General features: G+C 39.2%; 1 protein-coding gene across 3 annotated transcripts in view; it reads left to right on the top strand.

Annotated features, from left to right (window-relative positions):
* slc8a1b (solute carrier family 8 member 1b) overlaps positions 1-22,927 on the top strand; it is a gene marked incomplete at its 5' end in the record, with an annotated part of 415,624 nt that overhangs the window by 262,200 nt on the left and 130,497 nt on the right. The window contains one exon of one of the 3 annotated variants that reach the window (XM_082556691.1): positions 16,202-16,782. The exons of the other annotated variants lie outside the window; for them this stretch is intronic. Of the gene's footprint in view, positions 1-16,201; positions 16,783-22,927 lie in introns of those variants that run through there. 3 annotated transcript variants of the gene reach the window in all.

The raw sequence follows: 22,927 nt of genomic DNA on the forward strand, positions 1-22,927 counted from the left end.
GAGACTTGAAAACTACTTTGTAGTTTTAAAGCCTTCCCTTCGCCAAAGCTGAAATGTTATGAAATGCTTTTTTCTACCGAGCAGCAATTTTCAGCCGCAGGCAGTTTTCTTCGCCCACTGTGGTGATTATCGTTGGATATTATGAAAATAGCCCTGAAGTATTTAACAAAAGGAGACTTTTTCTTATAAATGTGATTTATTTTAATGCAAACCTGTCAAGCTAAGCCAAATATCATTTTATGCTATTTACTATATATTGGCCTTGAATTCTCAGTCTCCTACATTTGTAATCAGCAAAGTCATCAGTCACAGTTCAGAATATTTTCAAAGGTTCTAATTCATATAAAAACTGAATTTAAATACATGTATGCTTAATGGAAAAATAGACTAGGTCAAAGCTCCTGACTGTCAATAAAAGCAATAATAAGACCATGATGTGGATTCTAGTAAGTTTATTTCCACTTCTTCTAATTTAACTTTTTATTGACTAGTGAGGTGAGCATGAGTGAAACTGAATTATGTGATTAATAGTGGAAAAGTGAAAAACTACCCTCAGCCTAACCTCTCCTCAAGCAAAACTAATCTTAAATAATTTCTTCTTCTCTGAGACACATAAACGACAAATCAGGGCCCAGCCGCCTGGACTTTATTAATGCTGTTTATCAAAAATTGTCCATTGTGAGGGGTAATGGAATGAAAAAAATTAAAGAAGTCATTGGAATTAACAATGGAGGGCTTTCTCTGTCACGCTGGTGAATGAAAATATAAAAGTGAGGGGATAATGTCCATTTGCAAACACAAGAGAGCTATAACAAGAAAATAAAGCTATTTTAACTGTGAACTAGCATCACATGAATGTTAACTCTGTATTTCAGATGCTTTGAACATGTGGTTGCTCCCACCATGACCTGTGAATATGCCGAGCAATGCCCAGAGCACCTACAGTGTAAAAGCACAGATAAACTAGAATAACTGCCTTGTAATGCATTCAGAGTAGGAAGAATGAACAACCCAAAAAATTAATATACCTGTTTTCACTGCTTTTGCCAGCTGGGTGGCAGAATTACAGTTTGTGTAAAATACATTGCATCTCTGATATCACCTCACCTTTGCTATTATAATGCCAAAAAGCACTTTTTACCCTTTTCATATCTTTTCGTAAAAGTAAGAATTTCAATTTTTTTTATGATTCACTCCACGCTTTGCTACATTTTGTCAGAACAGACTCTTGATTCCAGAGTCACACAACAGTTACACAATCTCTTCTGCTAAATTTCTGTCTCAATAATAATTAATTAGCTACAATAAAATGGATGTACCACTTTATTGTACACGAAAACAACATTTAGATGATACCCCCCAGTTCCCTCCAAGGAGGAGATACAAATCCCTCTGGGGTTGCATCAGGAAGGGTAAAACTCTGCCAAATCAAACATGCAGAGCTACCCGCTGTCGCTAACCCTTATGAATCAAGGAGCAGCCAAAAGTAGCTTTTATTGCAGGCTTCAGTAGCTTTCAGGTTCATCTTCGCTGCACTTCCAACACTGGAAAAGCACTACTCTCATTACTATTTCATGCATACGTAGGAATGAAGACGTTTAAGGAGATATTCCATGTCACTAAAGCCAGTTATCAGTGTATAACAGGAGGCAGGAGGAGAGGTGAAGAAGAGTGATTCAGGAAGCAGTGCCAGTTGATTGGCACACACGTTGTGCATTTCACATTAACCGTGGTCCCCCTATTTCTGCAGTAAGTGGAGGGTTGGTGACACATGCACAGCCATGGAGAGCTGCTTCTGCAAAGCTGGCCCACAGTATCACTGTATGATCAACAGATTTGATTTGGGTTATCAAATATTAAGCTTTAATCACCCAACTACTAATACTTGCTTTCCCCCCCTCTCTGTACCAGCAAGAATAACTTTTATATTTTCATCCCTTTTCAGTTCAGTTCATTTTATTTTTATGGCACCAAATCACAACAACAGTCACTTCAAGGCACTTTTGCAAATGCCCCTTGAGGTCACTTTCATGTGAGATCCACTAAATAAATTTACTGGTATGTTTGCAGATTGGTCATTAAACATTTCTCTAAGGCCAAAATACGAACATTGGCTGTATATTACACTTGTAAATGTTGCAGTAATTGGAGCAATGTTTCATTTTCAATAATCATTGGATAGATGACTTTTCAATTTTTATTTTTATTGATCTGCAAGGTATAGAAACTAGTTTGCTACAAGGGAAGAAAAAGATATAAAACTTGGACAACTCAGAGTAGCATGATGAATGATAGCACTATGATACTGCAATAATGCAAGCACAACAGTGATCACATTTGGAAGTTTAAGATCTTATGTGTGTTATACTGTTTTTCTGGTTACACATTTGTCTTCTGGGGCTCGGGATATTGGGAGAATCTTGATATACGAGTTTCTAATCCAACATAAACACTTCTTTTGTCAGATGGTTATAAGAGTTTAAAATCAGATAGCTTACACTGGTGTTCGTCAGATGAGGAAAAAGAGAAAAAGAAAATATCAATTTATAGAAAATATCACCTGTCTCTTCACTTTAACAGATCATTCATGTTACTTTATTGATTGTTTTTCAGCACCCTTGTGAACTCGACAGCAGTGGCAGTGTAGAACTGATTGATTTAGGCTTTAAAAAAGAAGTATATATTCTATATAGCTTTTAGCAATCGTGTGTGTGTGTGTGTGTGTGTGTGTGTGTGTGTGTGTGTGTGTGTGTGTGTGTGTGTGTGTGTGTGTGTGTGTCGTGTGTCACTTGTGTAAATGTCAGCCTTGTTTGCAGTGCAAGTAATGAACAAAGTTGTGGATCGTTTGACTGAGAGAAATCTTGTATATGAGGGAGAAAGGACATGTAAAAAGGGGCAGAGAACCTGCAAATGAAAAGATTAAGCAAGAAAGAAACAACCAGTGGTGGAGAGATAAGAGCAGATTGTGTAAGAGAGGAGGCAAAGCACAAGCAGAGACCTAATACACAAAGATAGAAGAAGTGAGGTAAAAGAGGAAAATATGAAACAAACAAAGAAGAAGAAGATAGGGAAGTGATAATATTTATACAAATTATTGTATATTTTAAGACAGAGGATAGTCATAAGAGGAAAGAAGACAAAAAGGCTGAAGGAGTAGTTAAAACACACTAAGAATGATTAATGAGTTAAAAAATAAAAAATGCAGTATGCGACTGATGTCTTAAAGAAATGCTTTTTGTTTTTCTTTCTGCTTAAACACATTTTTGAGGAACTTTGTTATCCCTGGAGACTTATCTAATTTTCTTCAGATTTTTTCCCCAGGTGTTAGACAATAAAAAAATTGATTGTACTTATTACATAAAGTGATAAGAGCAGGGTAACGCATTTAAAAAGAAAATCCTTTCCATCTTCGCTGTATTTCAGCTTTTCTTCTTGCTCCCAATCAGTTGGTCATTTTATTGTTCCTTTGTCCTACAATGCTTTCATTTTGCTTTCCTTTGTTCTCCATTCATGTTCCTAGACTGTTGCTTTCTTTACATAATTACTTGATTTATCTGAAGTAAATAAAACCAGTGAGCTTTGCTGGCAATTGAAATGGCTTTCTTTTCCTGCCTTCCTCCATTATCTCTATTATTAACTGGGCTTCATGAACCTGGACTGCATCATTGTTCCTTCTTTCTTCTCCACTCTACCCGTTTGACAAGCTGATGTTTTTTCCAGCATTTATTTTTTGTGATAGTTGTACTGCAATAGGCACCAAACCTCAGGAGTCGGCCACAATATTAAAGCCACCTGCCAGATAACGATGGATTAATAGTTATGAAGTATATAGTGTATGTTGGTTTTGTTTCTTGTGTGTGTCGTGAAGTTCAGTCACAAGGGAAAACCCTTCTAAATGGGGAAGTACAGTGGGGTTGCAGTTCCAGTAGTGACAGCCAATTAGGTAAAAGTCCAATAAAATTCCATTTTAAAATACAAATCCTGGCAGTGTCCTCACACTTCCTCTCCACTCCTTCGCACCAGTGCCAACTACAGGAAAAGGAGGACAGATGCAGTCACTTTCTTTTATTTACCAACAGACCTTCATCTAACGAGTGGGTCAGAACGTACCTAAATGGGCAGAGCTCCTAACTCTGCCTGTCGCTGTTCTCTGTTTGACAAGCGTAGCTAGTGTCTCACCATCCGAGGAGATAGCCATGCTCTCCTGTCCCCTCCTCACAGTCTACCAAACGGTGTGCCTTTCCTTTTCTATTTCAGGCTACATTGCTGTAACCTGTTCCAGCTGTGGTCCCCGGTAGTGATCGTCATCATCATCATCATCATTTAGTCCTTTGTCTGTTACGTGCTGCTCTGCATGGCTGTCTCCATTTCGTGTTCCAACACCCCATGATTGCTCTTTCATCCTTCTTGCCAGGTCCTCTTATTGGTCTTTAGGTGCCCGCAAGGCTCACCCTGATTTGTCAATGGCAGAGTCTTTCCAGGGCATGAACTCCCACTGGTGTGTAAAATTAGTGATAAAGAGGTGAGGAGTCTCCCAGAAACAAGTCAAACAAACATCACAATAGAAGCATGTAATAAAACTGTAAGAATAAAAACACTCATCATTTTGAAAAGATTAAAAAAAAAAGATAAAACACAGCAACCCATGTAAAACAGGACAAACCTATAAACAAACATCTCTTCCCCAGGATTGACATGTGTTTACTGCCTTCAAAGTCAGAGATCAACTCTTCTGAAAATCCCCTTTCAAATTTGTCGCATAGATGATAGTGTTTACCTACCATCTCTTTTTTTTGTTTTGCTTCAGTTGTTCTGATAAACTGTGCAAACTATTTTTTCTTTGGTGAATTGCTGAGCTCTTCTAACTTTACCAAGTCAGAAAATAATTTCTAAGATAAAAACCATAGAGCACCAGAAATAGAAGAAACAAGCAGAAACGCTATGCTAGGTTGCACAACAAAATGCAAAAACTTTCATTTGCAAAACTACAAATCTACTTTGTAGAAAGCCTTGGACAAACGGATCTCAAATAGGGGAATTCACAACTATATAATAAAAACATATCAGTTTTTCACATTATGGCCCTTTCTTGGTCCTTTGTGTGTTTTCTTTAGTTCTACAAGGATCTGATGTTTTATAATGAAGATTTTTATTAGTATTAAAATCTGATCTTCGTGGCTTTATTGTAATATAGTATACCTAATGTAATGCTCTGGACTGTGCCACTTGGTACTATGGTATTTTGCACTGCTCTGTTTTTACTGCAGCCCAGGGCTACTGGAAAGTAGATGAGAGGAGAAAGGAGGGAGGAGAAGAAGAAAAAGAGGAGCCCAGGGCTATTTTTTTTTTAGCACAATCCCCTCCCAACCCCCAAAATAGTTGCCTGTTTTTAGGCTGTCCCCAATAACAGGAGTGTGGCTGCAGGTGAGAGAGAGAAATGAACACATGACTGTTCTTTCCAGGGCATTATCATAGTCCTAATTCAGGGTCATTTTAATAAAAGCAAACAGGAAGATACTAAGACGGGCATTTTTCAGTACAAGCTTGTACTCTCAATGTGCCTTTTTTTTTTTAAATGTCATGCACAAAGTATAAGAATTACTTTACTACCTGTGTGGGATTATGAGAGATGTTACCTTTGATCCTCATTAAGAAGTGTCTGCATAGATGGTGTAGCTGAGTTTTCATGCATCTGAAATCACTAACACTGACAAACACGTACACAAACAAGCATGCATACATGTGCGTGGGGTACTGGCCTTTGTGTTGCTGCAGACAGAAACTTGACCCTTTGCGGGTGAAACTCTGCAGCTTACGTGGAGATTTTAAAAAGAGATCGAATGAACTTCCATATGTGACTGTTGCATAACAGCTGTTTTATGTTTGAGCTCTACTACAGTTGTTAAATGTTTAAAGGTCACACTTTGATATTGTCTTAAAACAGTTGCATTGCATATATGATCGTATTAAATGCATTCTCAGTCAAAAGCCTCCAGCCCAACAAAGACACTTTGAGCAGGTGATGTTACATGCCACTGATAGGTTTTTATGTCTGGGATTAAATGTATGGTTGGATATCTGCTGACCTGTGGCATGACTTGGAAGGTTTTCTCTGAGAAGAAGAGGAAAAGGTGAAAGTGCACTATGTGTGTGTGTGTCATCTCAGTCAGTGTTTAAGGACACAGCCGACTGCAGGCTGGTCTCTCCTCACAGCTGATGTCTGATACTCTCCCCTCTTTCATTTTGTTTCTGCTACAGTTTTTCTCTCTTGACATTTCAGACTAATTCAGTTCAGCAGACTGATCATCGCTGCCCTCCAGAAACCTCACCACTCAGCAAGGGCAACCTTTCAACAAACCTGCTCATCTTTCCTCACAGATTCCCATAGATTTCCTTTATTTTTGGTTCACTTTCCTTCTTGTTTGGTATTAGATTTGTGCATTGTGTTTTTCTTGAAACATCAACCACATTACAGCCGGTCTGTTTTTAGCTAGTATAAGGAAGAAATATAGTTTTAAATTTCAGTCCAAGTAGACTTTTTTTTTTCACCTGTCCCAATCCAATCATCCAACCTGTAGAAAATGGAAATTTAATGCATTCTCACTGAAGGGAGATATCTGAAGATAGGCATAAAGGTCTTCTAATGCTGGCTCCTTAATGCATCAGACATGCAAACATTACAGCAGATAATGGCCCCCCTTTGAAGAGAAGGCAAAGTTGGAGCTTGAAGGGTTTGAGGAGCAATATGTCCAATGTTTTCCGTCAAGTGAACAAGAATTTGGAAATTCTGTTCTGCACAATGTTTAGTTCAGGTTAATTTTCACTTGCATTTGACTTTTGCTGTCAGTCTATGGTAACCTTGTTAAGGTTAGAAACCAAAAACCTAAATTAAATAAGATTCAGATGAGGCTTTCATTATGGTAAATGTGATGTCAAGTGGTCCTAAACAAGTGTCCATAAAGACATCAAAATGATGCATGCCATAACCCTTACACAGCAGTTTAAAATACACCGTTTGCATATTTAGTACCCAGTGGGTTTGACAAAACGGCTGTATTCGATGTCCTGCGATTGGGCTTGGGAACTGTTACATCCTGTCATTTACTTAGTTTTTCTGTGGGTCTATTTAGGTTTAAAAAAACAAAACATTTCAATACAGACAAGGTACGCCTGACTGTAGGTGAGAGACAGAAAAGTGATGATGTTCCTTAGTGTAGTGGTGGAAGACTGGCATTTACAAAGAGTGCAGTAATTAGTTTTAGATAGGTGTTAACATTGCCCCATTTATCACTCACCATGGCCATCAAATACTAAGTACACAAAGAATTGTGTTCAGAGTATGCTGTCGAAAAAAACTCCAAAAATGCATCTATAGTCTATTCTGTACAGTATCTGCACCAAGGCACTAAAAGCAGTGTCCACGTCCACCCGTGTATGGACCTCACGACTCTCTGCATGCACGTGCCAGAATTTTGGAGCACTTAGAGTAATCGGTGTTAGAAACTGTTTCTGTTTAGGATAAATTAAGTGCAGGATTCATGCTTTAAAAAATCTTTACTAAGGCAACGCAGAGTATATTTAACTCTAGTCATAATACCAGAGTTAGAACCAAAATTCTTACAATACGATCACTTTTTGGCACAACACCTGGAGCTAAGGGGCAAAACAATCGCATGAGTGCTGCTGTTTGACTGAGGACAAATAAAGTAGTCGTGGTAAGCCAATCACATGACCACTTCAAGATGACAAAGCAACAAGGTGACATATACCAGTTTTTTCCTAGTTTCGTCACGTTTGCTGTTTAAGGACAGAGCTAGCATGCACTCTCTGCTTATGACCAAAAAATAAAAAACAACAACAACAACAAAAAAAACCCTGCCCTTTTGTGTTGGTGGAAAAATGCACCATGTCGACCAATCAAAAAATTATATGGCAACATGACATTTGGTTGTTTAGGAAGAGGGGGAAGTTTTAGGAGTGACTGCGAGAGAGAGAGAGAGAGAGAGAGAGAGAGAGAGAGAGAGAGTTAAAGACAGCAGAAAGAGAGAGAGAGCAAGTTTTGAGATGTGAGAGATTTATGACGCTTAGCGTGTTTGGAGTATGTAGTTAATGTGTAGTGTTGTGGATAGTTTTGTGTTGTGTGTCAGAACAATGAGGCGACTGCTGTCTCCAGGTAGAGAACAGGAGTGATACACCTGCTGCTGTCAGACCTGCAGGTATCAGGCTGTGATGTTCTCCTTTATAGTGGACAGAAGCATCTTATTGAATGCAGAACAGCTGATTCTTCTGTAAATAGTTTGAAATGGTTATTTTTTTTAAAAAAAAGGGTAAAAGGTAAATGGCTGCAAATAACTTTGTTTGCAAAACTTGTGCGTATGATTTTAAAATTGACAATTTATATTTGCATTTAAAGTTATGAAATATGATTCAATAAACATGTTTGTGGTTGTTACAGTAAAAAATATAACGTTTTCTACTTGGATTTTATGTTTTTTGTCTGATTTTAGATCAATTGTGTTAATACAGTATGTCAAAATGAAAACATAACTGTAAATTCAGACACGTGAGGTTGTGCTGAAAAGGATGATACCAAACAAGGCAAATAAACAGTTTTAAAAGGTGAAATGTAGAGGGAAAATCAAAAGTAGTTAAAAATGGCCAATTAGACCCTGGAGGGTTAAACATTTTTTCTTTCTAAAGTAACGCAATAGTTACTTTTCAAGTAATTAATTACTTTTAGAATCTTGTAACTCAGTTACTAACTCAGTTACTTTTTTGAAGAAGTAACTAGTAACTATAATTAATTACTTTTTCAAAGGAACTTGCCCAACACTGGTGGACATATGTGATTGTGCTTTTTTTTTAACAGCATTTTATTATTAAATTGTATTGTTTTGTGTGCACTGAAAAGACAAACACTTGAAGTGACAAACAAGAGACGAAAGGTGCAAAAACAGTCAAAGTTGGGTGAACATGTCAAACATATTATGGATTCTCTGCCAGCTCAGCTGACACCTTCTGCAGAGAAGGAGAGAGAGAGATGCTTTGTGACTCAGCATTATTTACAGATACTCTGTTTGGAAAGATTATTCACCACAGTCCCACTCCATGTGTATTAGTGTGTGTGTGTGTGTGTGTGTGTGTGTGTGTGTGTGTGTGTGTGTGTGTGTGTGTGTGTGTGTGTGTGCATAGATATATGACTTTTTGCAAATATGATAGAACAGCCTTTATTGAATTTTTGATTTCTTGTCAGTGTGTATACAGCACTGATTACGATTTATCCACACAAAATGACCATTCCTGGCACTGAAAACTCTAGTTATAGGAACACGCCAAAGACAGCTGCCACTAAATACACAAGTCATCCATGCATCTGTTTTCTGCCACTTATCTGGGTCCAGATTGCAGGGCCAGGAGTCTAAGCTGAGATGCCCAGACCTCCTCCTCTTCAGCCATGTCCTCCAACTCTTTTCCCAAGCCGACCAATAGCCAGTGTCTTCCAGGGTCCTCTCCTTGAAGAACGTGCCTGAAACACCTCTTCTGGGAGAAAACCTGGTGGCTTCTTAGTCAGATGCACCTCAAGTGATTTTTGTTGATATGCCCCTCTACTCCTAGCTTCTCAAGAATGAGCTCCTCCTGCCATCCTTAAGGGAGAGCGCTGCTGTCCTTCTGTGGAAGCTCAGTTGTATCCACAATCCTATTCTTTCAGTCACTACTCAGAGTTTATGCCCATAGGTGAAGGTACAAACCGACTGATAAATTGACAGTTTTGCTTGTTTAGACTTTCTTCTAGAACATCTAAATCAATGTTGTCCTGTAAACAGCTTTTATACTTCCCTAAACTTTCCAAAGGTTGCCTAGGTGTTAAAAAGGCTATAATTTCAAGTTCTTTGCAAAAGTTCCTTCCTCGACTTTCCACTTTGCCACTGTCTGTTTAGTGTGGCTCTCAAGCAACTGTTCCCTCTATACTGACAGTGATGGAGGTGATGCACAAGTAGGCACGTAAACAAAAACTGAAAAAAGCTACTTTTTGTTTTCTTTAATTTTACACTTCAGTTAGAAAACCTTTCTAACAGATGTGCTTCCTATCCTTGCTGCCGTTATCAGCCGTTAAACTCTTCAGTGCAGCTACATTAGCGCATGAGCACTAAGATGATGCAATCAATTAATTGGAGAAACGTACTGGCACTTTTTCACATAATTTGTTAAGCTTTTGCTTTGATGGTATTTTAAGTGCCCACGTATAAACACTTTATGTAAGATGTTTTGTAGTAGTAGTAGTTTGAGTAACACGCCATTAGTGGCTTTTTTACCTTAGCTGTTGGTGTCCAGAAGAATCACATCACTGAGGTTTAATTGGAGCTGTAAACTACTCCTGGAGGACAGTGCCTTAACAAGACAAAACATCCCCCTCTGGCTTTTTGTGTATGACTGTGCATCTCATTCCTGTTAAAAAGTGTGGCCTTGTATGCACAGAGGTGCGAGTGGGTGTGTGTTTGTTACCGAGAGAGCAAGACTTAAATCCATATTGCACATATGGGTTTCCTATTCTTACTCACTTTGTATGGCTTTATGTGTGTACAAGTATATGCATAACCGGATGATAAATTTCTGGTTTTGGCATAAAGCTTTATTCATTTTTTAAACTGCCACATCCTAATTATACCAAAATGTAAACTATCCTTCTTCAAAACACCAGACTAGAATTATTATAATCATGACAGTCAAATAAAATGCAGAGATAACGACCACGTCTCAGCCTGTATCCTACAAGGACTTTAATGTATTGCAGTTTGACAAACTACCACAAGCAGGACTTTGAATTGCTTGCTTTTTCCCAAAGTGAACAACAATGAAATTCCTTTTCTTCTGACTGCTTCCCTTAAGGGTCACTACAGCGATCGTCTGTCTCCATTTCACCCTACCTGTAGCATCTTTCCACTGTCACAATATCCTGATGAGTTTAAGGGCTCAGTCACTTATTTTGGGTCACACCAAGTAAAACACTGATTCGATTTAGTAAATTGATGACAGTAAAAAGATGACAGTAATGGAAATGCTCATCTTGGGGTTTTAAAATGGAGCTTCAAGACCAAAGGTGATTTCATGGGAACTGTCCATCTTTATATTGCTGCCATTCATACAATACTAAGCTCTTATATAACTCACATTGGTGTGTTTAAAAACGTGTGCATTTCTGCTCCAAAACTTTAAACTGTGATTCTGTGGATATTTATTTGCATTTGGAGCAGCCCCAAGTGGCACTTCCACTTTGGCTTAATTTTTCAGTCTCAGTGGATGTTTGCTGCTTAATGGACACTTTACTGTGCAACTTTGTGGCAGGAAAACATTAAACTAAACATTCAGGATTAACATTTGAGCTAAAACTTTTAAAAAACCAGATGGCATCAGTCTCAATTGAACATTCTGCAGAAAGGGCAGAGACAAAAGTGCAAAAGTTACATTTATGGATGAAACTTTTCTTTTTTTTCAACATACTCTCGCTAACATTTGTGGAGTTGTATAGCATATGCACATTTTTGCAACATTAATGCTTAACTTCCTCAGTTTAGGAAACTCCAAGGCTTCTCATGGATTACCAACACGCTACTGCTGATGAGTAGGGATGGGTTTCGTTTAGGTTTTATCCGATACCAGTACCAAACCGGTACTTTTGAAGCGGTGCCGGTGCTTAAACAGTGCTCGAACCGGTGCTTAAAGAATGAAGAACACAAACCTCTCATGTTTAGCTGTTTTTTTTGTAAAAAGATAACAATGTTAGCCTTTTCTGCAGCTATAGAGGATTTATGGCATCACTCTTGGCTGGAAGCAGTGCTTAATCAATGGAAAAAACACAAACTTTGTCCAAAAACCTCTCATGTTTAGCTGTTTTCCACTTTTTCTTTGGTCATTTTAGCCTTTTTGGCCAGGGTGAAGGGAGTATCTGCCATCAAACAAGAAGACAGCCACATGTAACTATGACGATGATTGCTAGTTCACCTTACATGCATTAATTTAATAACGTGGTTAGCTTACACATGAACAACATTAAGCTACTCACGCAGAGAAGAACGGCTGCTGCTGCCATCATCATCATCCATCATCATTTCTGCTACACTGGCAGGGCTACGGGCCACGACTCTAATCTTCGGGTTTTTGGGGGATGTTGCTAACTTCGGGTCCGATAACAGGCAACCCACCCGCAGTAGATGTGCTCGGTGTGAGGTCTCGCAGCAAGCTATCAAATACGGTGCATTTCTCGGCTTTTAAAAAAACGCCATGCGTTGCCAGGTGTTCCATCAGATTCGAGGAGTTACCTCCTTTGCACAGTATCACCTTAAAGCACTTGTTGCAGGCTGCTGAGTTTGCATCTTTTGCTGTGAAATACAGCCAGACTTTTGACCGCTTCGCCTTGGGCATTTTTAATCTGTAGCTCTGCTCTAAAAGAACGTACGTACCTGGGCCCGCCTACTATCCTTGGAAAGGTAAAATGATTGGCTAGAATCTAAAGTGTATGACATCTCAGGAAAAAAAAGCACCGAAATGTGCGCTGCTTTTCGGTCTGGCTACTACTGTTTATGTCAGAACCGGTGCTATAATGGCACCGGATACTGGTACCCATCCCTACTGATGAGTCATAATTTCTCCATAAGAAAGTAGATTGTGGCTAAATAGGAAGTACTTATTTGAAGAATTTGGCAATTCATTTTAACAGTTTAGAATTGTGTACATATATTTTTATTTTAGTGGTACAAAAAGGTCAACAACTATATTCAAAGGTATCTTTTGAATTTCTCTGATATTAATGTTATTGATCCTGTTGTTGTAAATCAACAAAGTATAGCAGATCATATTCTACATGATTCAACAGAGTATGATAAGCAGAGCAGTTATAAAAGAGACACCGAGCCAGAGTTTGCATGCATGAAATTATTGTAGCAGTAACCATGTATTTAGACTTTAAATGTATTTCTAATTTCTCCTTTCTACTTGAGATTAGTGGGACATGAAGTTAAACTAAGGACCACATTCATTTTTCTTGCTCATATGCCTATAGTGGCATTTATGCCCATAGGAATAGTTTGTCACAAACCGGTCTGAGTGAAATGTGCTAAACGGCTGCATTCCGTTTGCAACCACACTGCCTATTGCACATTTCACAGCATATTTCTCCCTTTCTTTCTGCAACACATTAGGTTTTTCAGGTTGCTACTGTTTGTAAGGAGTTGGAGATAGTGGAGTAATGTTTCTTGCCTTGAGCTTTTTGCCTCAGAGACAATGCACGTTAATCAGCATAACTGTGAATGATCCCAGTCTGCTAAATGGCTAATTTTATACTGTTGTCCCTCTACCTGTTTTCCAATTGTGTCATATCCCATCAATTTAAAGCTATACCTTTATTTAACCTATGTCCCCTGCATATGCTTGCTGTGCTCCTGCAATTTTAGCAGGATTGTTTGATTGACAGTTGTGAGAATTTCTGTGCTCTGAGGAGGCACACAGGGCTGCAACACCTCTGAATTATGAATGAACAGGCTCAAGCTCTTACCTTCCTGTGTCAATGGAGCACATGCAGTCTATGGGCGTTCTATTCAGCTTTTCCTCATTAACACCTTTTAAAAATAATTTGGAAGAAATAAATGTAAAAACAAATGCACTGACCTGAAACGATTAATTGAACAGTTTGAATTTCCATTTAGTACATCTGTTAGTGTGATCTTCAAAGTTAACAAAATCCTCTTTCCCGAACCTTAAAAACCTCATTTCAGATACCCATGCCTTTCTCTGCTCTATAGCATCACCCTGCCAAGCCTGTAGTAAATCAGCTGGTGAGCTGGCTGCATCACCAGGCAGAATTTATGGGCTCATGGCTCATCATCTCCAGGGATTTCACCTAATACCACCTATGGGTTAATCCAGGAGTCTTCTTTGCGATTTCTTTGACACTCATCATGCAGCCCATTATTCATCCCATCTGACAACTCTTGTTTCCCGATTGTACTCCTCTAACCTCATTACCCAACCATTCACTTCCTCAGTAAACCACCTTATCTGTTTTTCTGCTTCCTGACTCTCCAGCTGTTTCTCTTATAAGACCTGTGACACTTGCTTTGCCCTCTGCCTCTGAATTGGGAAAACATCCCTCTGGCCTATTAGCTTTGCTTCTGCTCCTCTTTAAATTACTTCCCAGCTTCCATTCTGTTGTCGATTCTCGTGTTGACTCTATCTGAGTCTGAATCTTTCTCTTTCTCAGAATGAGAAAGGAAAAAGATTTAGTCATAGCAAGAGCTTGTCTATTCTGTTTCACTGCTTGATTCTATATTTTCCCATCAAGCTAGTATCTGTCACTTGTTTTAGTGTCCCTTTCAGAGCCCTTTTGTCTGCTGCAGTCTGCATCTATCCAAATCTATACCCCCTGGTTGCTGATCCTGCCTTTTGAAGTGTTATACCCAAGTTGCCTTTATTTGTTTGTTCAGGTCTCTCTTCAAAAGTCTGTTTTTGAAGGTATAAATTCTTGTTTTTACACATGCAGATGTGTACTAGATGTCTAAATTCACATACTCTTGGTGATTTTTTGCTTTACTTCAGATTTCCCCCCTGTGACAGGGCACTTAACCTAAAACTGGATTAGGATTATCTGTTTTCACATAAATTAATATACTGTGCTTGCCTTCTTCATCTGATAGGACTGACAGGTTAGACAAGATTTTTGGATCAACTTATTAGCTGTATGCGGCAACCTTATGATTATTGCATAAGATGCTAACTCAGAGAGAAAAATGATGTCATCTTCCCATCACATGGCTGGGAGAAGTAGGGGAATGGCATGAAGTAAAATTCCAATTAACCAGTAATCATAAAGGGAATCACTCCTTTAATCACTGCTACTTCTAATGAAAAGATTCATATGAATAAATACAAAATGAATCATGTTACCTGACAGCAGAATCTGACCTTTGTGCATTAGCAGTCAATTCCTCGAATCTGTTTATTTCCTTGTTGTTAAAATCGGTATCTTTGACCGCCTTCCAGTTAAGTGATGATCATATTGAATGGTTTGCAGTGCAGAACCGTGTACTGACTGATGGACCAAACTGTTTTCATGAAGCGTATGACTGGCCTTAGAGTGCCAACAAATCATGTTTTCTTGTATAAAACAAAAAAAAAAAAATGGATACTCTATTACTGAAGACTAATCTTTTGAAAAACTGTAGTCCTGTGGTTTCTACATCTATGGAGGTTTCTGTTGCTGGAACGCAGTCTTTTCTTTCACAAAACACTGTTTCAACACCCATCTTGCTCATACATTTGATTTGTAGCTCAAATCCATGTATTCAGTTGTTGTGCAGTTGAATATTTCTTCTTCCTTTGGCACAGCTGATCAAGACATCCTGATTGAAAGACTCATTATTGTAACTCGTTATTCCTTTGCCTGAGCAAACCATCCCTGGATCTTTTACAAACAGCCCAACATCCTACAAGGCTTCTCACCATGCAGGTCTTCTAAAAGGTGTCACGTGACACTGATTCTATCCTCTTTTGGGATCACTTTCAGAGCACTTCTTGGGCAGATACCTCTCTATATTAAAATAAACTTTTGCATTCATATGTAACTACTAAGTTCTGACATTAAAACAATTGCTTTTCGGTGTTCTCATAGTCGACTCCTGCATGTGAATGTTAGTCTGTTGTAAAAGATGTTGTTAGCTGCGTCCAAGTCACCCCTGGTTTCCATTATGACCTCTCCCCCTTGCAACACTCCTATACGCACTGTCTTTTCCAACTACAACATAAAAGAAAATCTTTGCACAGGACATTTTAAGGGCTGAGCAAGGTGAGATGAGGAGACGCTGGGGATTAAATGGAGAGTCCTGGGATAAGGGGACAAAAGCTTCAAGCCTCAGGGAGGGAATGGTCAAGAAACTGGTTGCTACACCTACATGATACTTTGTTCTTGTGCATGTGATCCAATAATAATGATAAACCTCTCTTAAGAAAGAAAATTAAGACATGGATTATCATAACAGCGTGACATGTTTTTGGACTATTTTCAAATGGACATTCCTGTAAGCGAATATGCCAGTAACGGAGGGGGGCAGAGTATCCGAGAGAGAAACACACAGTGTGTATGGACCTATAAACACACATGCTGAGAGAGCGGGAGGGAGAGAGAGGGAGGGAGAGAGAGAGAGAGAGAAGAAGGGAGAGAGAGACAGAGGCTGAGCTGATCCTCAGTCGGTTTGTGAGGGAACAGGCGAAAGAGAGACCTGCTCACACGCTGACACACATACACACACGCACACACACACACAGGCACACTCTCAGTCTCATACACTCTCGCTCTCTTACTCGCGCTTGGGGGGGGGGGGACGGGAAGGGAAGAATGAGGAAGAAGTCCGATCTGCTGCGAGCCTTGTCCCAACAAATGCGGGCATGCTAATGAAGCACCGCTCCGGTCATCCGATCATACAGGTCAGCCGGGTCGAACTACATGGAAACGAGGAGTAGGCAACAAACGAAGATAACAGCAACAAATAACCAGGCGCTGCATGGGAATCCAGACTCTTCCCTCCTTTCGTGCGTCTCGATCGGTGGATACGCCGTCTTGGCTGGCATATAAGAGCTCCCTGCGTCTCCATTACCATTCCCCACCACTGGCTTACCTCTACTACTACTACTACTCCTCCTCTTACTCCTTGTTCTACTAATATTATTAGTAGAGCTACAGTGCAGCTTTTACTACGGACTTCTCCGGATCGTGGCCACTCAAGGGAATAAAAGGTAGGCACTCTGCAGTTTTCTGGGTGTGCTTCATTACGGATAATGACATTAATAGCGAGGTGGGCAGCTTTGCATACATTTTGCGGCTTTGTCTGGTAAAAGCAAGTTTTACACAGGGAGGTAAAGTGAATGGGATGGAAAGCGGACCCTTTCGTCTCGTGGAGCTCCGACTGAAGACTGAAAGCACCATGCGTTGGAAGGGTTTGGATGCAGTGTGGAAACGATGTTCCCTCACTCCCATTCTCCCCCACCGAGCTTTCCACACTGCGCCTTTCTTCCACTGTGATTTGGGAATGTACATAGATTGAAGCTTGGGCTTAGAAAGAACCGAGTACGATGGGAGGTGCTTATCAATGTTTTTTCGCCAAAGTGAACAGACAGCATGGTTTCATGGGGTGTATTTCTTTTTTTTTTCTTTATTTGCTCTACACATCCACGCTCCTTCCACGCTCTCCACTCCTCTAGCCGCCTGCCCCACTTATTTATAGAGGAGTCATTACGGATGCAGAGCACGTTCAGACAGCCATGCTCTCACCTTTTTATAGGCGTTCAATGTGGAAGTTGGGTGACAAACATTCGCAACCAAAGCTAAATTTCCCTGCTCTGTATGGTAATCCTTGTAAAGAGTGAATGCGCATTGAAAGACACATTTGAGCAATTCTGCAGGTTCCATGTCCTGTGCGCCAAGCAGTGCAATTCGGAGGTGATGGAGTGCCTTTGTGCATCAGTGGAGAGCAGGTTTCGGGGAAAACCTGCGCGTGGACCCGGTGTTTGAGTTTCAGTGGGCTTCTGATTTAGTACTTTTTTACTAACAAGTTGGATTTAAAGACACAGAGGGGAAAACTGGCTTAATTTTTGTTTAATTTTCTGTCTGCTTTTGGCAAAGGTTTTTAAACCAAACGGTAGCAGAGCTTCACATATTAGTTAATGTAAACCTATACCGTAAAGTAATTATTGCCCCCGTGTGACACTCCAAGTGTCTCATCTGTTGAGGATTACTTGGCAAATCAGGCAGGTATCATGTAGGCTTTCTAGGCATTTCGCTTTCACCTGACATGAGTCGGGGCTTTAATGGTCATGACACAGAGGAACTGGAGCTCGTTCAGTGTGGATGATATAAAACATTTATTTTTAACAATAAAAAAAGAATGTCAGTCAGCCTTTACAGCTTTATTTAACTCCTAGCAGTGCTGCATTTATTTATTTATTTTTAAAGAACTCGTCCTGCTGCAGTGGTGTTAATCCAGAGTAGGTATTAAGACAAAACAGTTTAAGATTTTCGGTAAGAGACCCATTTTCCAATAATAAAATTGGAACTTTTCCCATATCAGACACCAGATTCAGGTCGCCTCTCAGTGGGTGTACATTAGGCTTGTTCTTAACCTGGTTGTGTGAGAATGTACCACACATGCACGCAACTTCCACACTTGTAGGTGACAGCTAAAGCTAAGTCAGTGCTCAGTGTCTGAGAGGAAGCTGAGTCTGTGACTAGACGTTTAACTGTATCTGATGTAAATGTAATAATTCTGTATTATTAATGCCATGAGTGTACTGAAAAAAATTCCACGTCGGATATGAATTTTTTTTTTTTTCATTAAAGGACGGGAATTTTTGTTTTAATCCTAATAGTAATAGTTCAGTTTAAGGCTTTGTTTTCCTCTATGATTGTTAGGTTATGCTAACATTAGGTCAAAATGACTTTTTTTCAAGAATGACATCATTTGAAAAAAATATTTCCATTCATCTTTTTTCCCCACACATCCCTAAGCTGTTCTGCTTCTTTCAGCAAAAGAGACCCTGTTCACTATAGTTTAAAGTAAACAAGAACAAATTAGGTGATGAGAAAATCATGAGAAAAACAGTAAATTTTGCTACATCTCAGACATTCCCTTGTAAAGTAAATGCTCCTTTTTCACTGTTTTGCCACATTTTTTGTCAAGGTGTTTATGCTAATACAGTCAGTTCAACACTCAATGGGCAAGTAATTAGCCATTCAAGATGAGCTCAGAGACAGGGTCTATCTATTAGAAATCAGTGTGCAGTTTGGTGCAGTCACTGAGATTTATCATTATTTTTAGTAATTAATTATGCTGATTAGTGGGAATCCTTAGTTTAATTTGTGGGTGTATTGCTATAAAATAATGCTGGTATAGATTCAACGAGATCCTGGGAGATTTTGGACCATATTAACATGATAACATGACATGGTTACTGCCAGTTTGTGATGAGAATCTCCCACATCCCAAAAGTGCTGTCTTTGGATTGAGATCAGGTGACAATAGAGGTCATTTGAGTACAGTGAAGTCATCACCATGTTCAAGAAACCAGTTTGAGATGACTTGACCTTTGTGACAATGTTCGTTATCCTGCTGGAAGCAGCCATCAGAAGATGGGCATAGTCAGCAACTATACACATGTAGGCTATGGCGGTTAAATGATGCTCTATTGATAGTAAGAGGGCCAAAGTGTGTTAAAAAATCCCCCAGCAGCAGCAGCAGTGTGAACCAGAAAAGGCAGTATGGATTCATGTTTTTGTATTGTTTATGGCATATTCTGACCCTACGATCAGCACAGAAATCAGACGCTCATCAAAACAGGCAACACTTTTCCAGTCTTCTATTGTTCACTTTTGATTAGGCTGTTCTTAGCTGACAGGAGAAACACCTGGTGAGGTCTTCTGCTGCTGTGAGTTCAGAGATGCCCTTCTGCATGCCTTGGTTGTAATGAGTGGTTATTGCCGCCTTCCTATTAGCTTGAAGCAGCATAGCCAGTCTCCTCTGACCTCTGACATCAACAAAGCATTTTCACCCAGAGAACTGCCACTCACTGGATATTTTCTTCTTATTTCAAGCATTCTCTCTAAACTCTAGAGAACCTGTCTCACATCAGCAACCATGGCATGTTCAGATTCACTTAAGTCATCGTTCTTCCCCAACTTGAATGGGTTGTCCTGATATACTTAAATGCACTGAGTTGCTCCTCCTTGTGTTCTATGTGCCATCCATGAGTATATATCAGTAAAGTCAAATACAAATACTAAAATAGTAATGGTGGATAGAAAATTTATTAAAGGCTTTGTAAAGATCATTACTTATACACTAACGGTTGTTTTTGTTATAGAAATGCTAGACTCTTTAATTCCTTTAAAAGTGTGCTAAACTGTGAAAGTTAAAAAAGCAATACTCAGTTCAATAAGATCATTAGAAGGAAATGAACATGATTTATTGATGTTCAAATTCAGTTTTAGATATTTAGTGGTTAGACTCAGCTGGCCCATCACACCAGAATTTAATCCCAGCAGTGATAGAGATTAGGGCAGGACCCCCGGGAGTTTAGATGCTGGTAGTGGAGATGACGACACAGGCTTGAATGGAGGCTGAGTAATAGGGAGGAGGTTGGTTGCATGAAGGCATCTGCAAGATGTTTGGACTTGATCAGTGTTGTCACAATCAGCTTGACAGCATGGGAAACTGGAAATGGTGTAAAGCTTAGATTAGCTGCAAAAATCAGGGAAGCAGAGATGTGTGGCGACAGATCTTCCTTATCTAACTTATGCATAGGCTTCATTTCTGTAAGTGCTATGTGTTTAGTCTTAGTCAACAAAGCCAATGGCCATTGTACCTTTATTTTTGAGTGAATAGCGTTTACAGGAAATGGAAGCTTTCTGGAGTCATTAGTTGATTTGAATACTGAGTATTAGACAAGTGTCGGTGAAATAGGTCCAAATATGTTTATGTTTACATGCATTGTGTCAAAGAAAAACATTTGACTTTTTATAAGATGTTTGGCGTAGAACATTTTCATATTTGGAACTCTTGGCTTAAACAAGACAAAACTAGACACTTAAAAAATAAAGCTATATAGTTTGTTGATTGCTGTTCAGAAGAGAACTGGTGCACTGACGTATCTAATTATTTACATGTGGTGACTGTTAACTAGAAAGGAAATGCTAAGTCCAGTATTCATTATCAGCTTCAACTTCCCTTTATTTACTGAGCAATTGCACCCAAGTAGTGTCTGCAGGTTAAATAACAGCAACTGACACAAACAATAGCTTGTGTCCAGCTCCTCAAGGGAATGTAACTCTTAAGCTGCTAGATGCTTCTTTATGATCCCTAAGCTAGTCACAAACATTGTCTGTCAGCAGTTTGTGTGCAGTGGTTTTATTAGTGTTTATTTTCTTGATAATATCATCCTCCCTGTGATAAAAAACAAACAAACAGGTTTTTGACAGTACTGCAAGAGGTCTAAAGTGGCACAGTCACAGGCAATAAAACAAAAACAGAGCTGGAAGTCGCTAAAATGCTCCATAGAGCTGAAGAAACCTACTGTGAAATTATTTTTTTGGTTACACAATATGATGTCACCTCATGACTGGTGGAAGGGCACTGTCAAAAATACTTTTTTCAATGTTTCACTATTTCAGATTACAAAATACATGAAGCTATTGTGAAGATTTAATTGGCTGCTGGTGGCGTGTAACATTGTTACTGCATGTTCCTAGAAAATTGCTTAATTTTTAGGAAGCCCGATGACATAAACTATATAACCACATAAGATAAAACCACAGAATTCTTGTGAAATTTGAACCTATTGAAGAAAGGGGAAGATGTCATCTCTTTAGCAAAATGTACATAATGCAGGATATTTTTACCCACGTGCTTCCTTATGTGGATTATACCATAAACATAGAAAGGGTTAAAGATGGCAAAGTTGAAGATAATTATGTGCCTTATATCATTTCCCATCTCTTGAATGAGTAGGGAACTGTAAATAAGGGAAATAATTTGGTAATTTGTTTCAGCCTTTAACAATTTAGTTCTTTTTTTTGGTCTTGCACAACTCCTGTTTCTTCATCATTGCCCTCCCACACATTCATGTCTTTTATCACAACCCAGGTATTCAGATAGTCATTGGTCAGACGTAAAAGTAGGAAATAACCCAGTGTACTGCAGTGGCAGTCTGATCATTTCCACCTCTACAAGTGTAATAATATGACAGGACGTCTTTGTCGGGGGACTGGCTGTTAGAGAGATCCAGATAAAAAGGCTCAACATCATTCTAATGATGGTAAATGCAGACCATTAATCTTCAGTTGTTTCCAGGCGATAGTGTGTGTGTGTGTGTGTGTCTATTTTGGCCTGTGCTTGCACTCACATTCAGTGGAATATCCCTGTGGTTTTATTTCATTTGAAGAGGTGAGATTATGTTAGATTAGCCTCCTGTTTGCTACCTTGTATTTTTTCTTTTCATCTGCCTGTCTCTGATTCTCCTTATGGTACTGTTTTCCACATTACACTCCTCTCCTTCAGTCCCTTTCTTCTTACATCTCTTGTGCTCCCATTCTTATTTACTTTACCACATTTCTTTGTCTCGCTTTCACTCACTGGTTTAAATATTTCATTATCGCTGCCTGTCCCATAGTGAGGAAAATGCATCGCAGATAGGCTGAGAGCAGCACGCTGAGGCTGTTACCTTCACTCACTGCATTCTCAAGCACAGCATTTCATTTTAATTTAAAATAATTTTCAATTAGTGGTAAAATAATTTTCAATTATTTTACCACTATGTTATTTGCAAAAATATGTGATTCAGTTTCAGATAAACATTAGAAGTTTATGCAAAATGTGAGGTCTTGTCTTATGTATTCCTCCTGACTTCTCTCTGTCCTTGCTCTGTTTCCTGTTGGTCTGATCAGCTGCCTTCTTGGCATCTTTGGGTGCTATCTTCAAAGGCTCTCAAGACATAACAGTTCTGGGCCAGAGATGCAACAGCTTGTTTCGCTGCAGCACATGGTTTTCGTTTCGTTAACTTTACGCTTTCTGTCTTTGCTGTTGCCTCTGGGGAGTAAGATTCAGTGGTCCAGTTTCTGTGTCTGTTGTCTTTTTCTGAGGCTGGATTTTCGTCTGCTGTGTTCTTCTTGAAATGGAGCCAAGTTTTTGAGGTCATAACACTAGGGAAAATCATGACGGATATTCTGAAACCTGATATTTCAATTAGAAAATCCAAAATAGCAGCCACTGTTCAGCCACAAAGCCACTCAAGCACTAACAACAGACACGTTCCCTAAAGTTTGGCTCTGATACGATCCAGGTCATTATCTTTTCCTTTATCAAGTGGCCATTAATGTTACAGGATGTTCTTA

This window comes from Aulonocara stuartgranti (assembly GCF_965226115.1).
Source record: "Aulonocara stuartgranti genome assembly, chromosome: 13".
NCBI classification, from domain to species: Eukaryota; Metazoa; Chordata; class Actinopteri; order Cichliformes; family Cichlidae; genus Aulonocara; species Aulonocara stuartgranti.